This window comes from Silene latifolia, chromosome 8, assembly GCF_048544455.1.
Source record: "Silene latifolia isolate original U9 population chromosome 8, ASM4854445v1, whole genome shotgun sequence".
Lineage (NCBI taxonomy): Eukaryota > Viridiplantae > Streptophyta > Magnoliopsida > Caryophyllales > Caryophyllaceae > Silene > Silene latifolia.
The window spans coordinates 63030769-63032461 of record NC_133533.1 but is presented as its reverse complement, the minus strand read 5'-3'; the positions used below and the strand labels follow the sequence as shown (position 1 = coordinate 63032461).

Genomic DNA, 1693 nt, shown 5'->3' with positions numbered 1-1693 from the left:
GGAATGATTCATGCTTAAATTAATATGCTTTCATAGTTTATTTGCTTGCTTGTTGTGATCTCAACTTATGCACATGTTATGTTTGATGAAATGTGAGCCTATGAATCCTTGCATTTTTTACCCATCACCTATCTTTTCAATGAGACTTGTAAGACATAAACCAACTCGAGTCTCATTAGACCATGCATATTGTTGAGTAGTGAAGATTAAGTCGACTTGTAGGTGTTGTACAATCTAATCGATTCGGCTCCGGGACCCAAACTTTCCTAGGATTGTAAGATATAAACCAACTCAATCCATCACAACAATAATTGCTTGCTTATAACTTGAGAATATGTTTGTATGATCAATTCCCATGAATCCCCTATGACCCCATGACACCCTAGTGCCTTTTATCAATTGTTTACATCCCTTTTAATTCATCTTGCTTCTTTACTTTCATTGCTATTTAGTTTAGTGACCTTCTACTTCAAACCCCAATTGTGACACCCTTAAGACACCACTAGTTTCAATAGAAATCTCATCTCAATTCCCTTCCCTTGGGATCCGACCTTTACTTGCCTCTTTACTAATTATAGAGTTGTTAGTGAAGTTATAAATTGTGTTTTGTTCTAGGTGCTCTTGACTACAAGTAACCGAAAAATATAGTACGGCCAAAAATGGCGCCGTTGCCGGGGACGGTGTTAACTTGATTTAGATTTTCTTGTATTGTTATTAGTTGTGTCTATCTTTGCCTTTGGGAAGTAAAACTCCTCAAGGTTTGTTCTAATTATTTTCGAGTTGTTTGATATTTTGCATGTCTAGAAGGTCACAGGGTGACTTGTTACCCTTTGATCACGAAATTGAAAAAACTTTGACAACCAATAGAAGACTTGCTAGGAGAACTTTGAGAGGTATTGGTGAGGTTGTAGATATTCAACCAAATACTATTGAGTTCATCGACCCTTTTGCAAGAGAAGGTGAGAAGAACCCAACACAAAATCCAACACAAAATCAACCCACAATGCCTAAGTTTTCATCACATTCCGTACCCACCGAGGAGAACCTACCCAATGGTACTCCCACACCACAACATCTAACCGGAAATTTTATTGCCAAATCCGCATTTATCCAATTAGTCGAAAGAAGCCAATTTGGGGGAATGCCTAGTGAAGACCCTCATTCTCATATGGAAACTTTTTGTGACTATTGTGATGCGATTTCTCAAACCGGTGTAAATCAAGACCAAATTCGATGGGTCTTATTTCCTTTTTCTCTAATTGGCACCGCGAAACAATGGTTGAAAGGCCTTGATAAGGCTACTCTCGGAATGGATTCTTGGAATAAGTTGGCTCTAGCTTTCTACAAAAAGTTCTATCCACCGGAAAAGACTAACACGCTAAGAGCTCAAATTACGGGCTTTAAGCAAAGGGATGAAGAATCTTTGTATGAAGCTTGGGAGCGATTTAAGGGAATTTGTCGCTCATGTCCTCACCATGAACTTAACGAGTGGTTCTTGGTACAACAATTTTGGAACGGTTTTTATGAAGACTCAAGGAACATTCTCAACATGGGATCAAATGGAATGTTCACCGAAGTTGATGACAATCAAACTTGGAACAAAATTGAGGAAATGGCGGTCCATAACTCACAATATAGTAGACCTCGCAAGGCTACTAGAGAAGGAAAGCATGAAGTGGACTCCATTACTCAA

General features: G+C 38.6%; 1 non-coding gene across 1 annotated transcript; it reads right to left on the bottom strand.

Moving 5' to 3' along the window:
- Nucleotides 1-1375: 1375 nt before the first annotated feature.
- On the bottom strand, nt 1376-1482 carry LOC141597721 (small nucleolar RNA R71). Its single transcript, XR_012522941.1, has one exon. It is a non-coding gene; the product is annotated as a small nucleolar RNA R71 (small nucleolar RNA).
- Between the last annotated feature and the right edge of the window lie 211 nt (nt 1483-1693).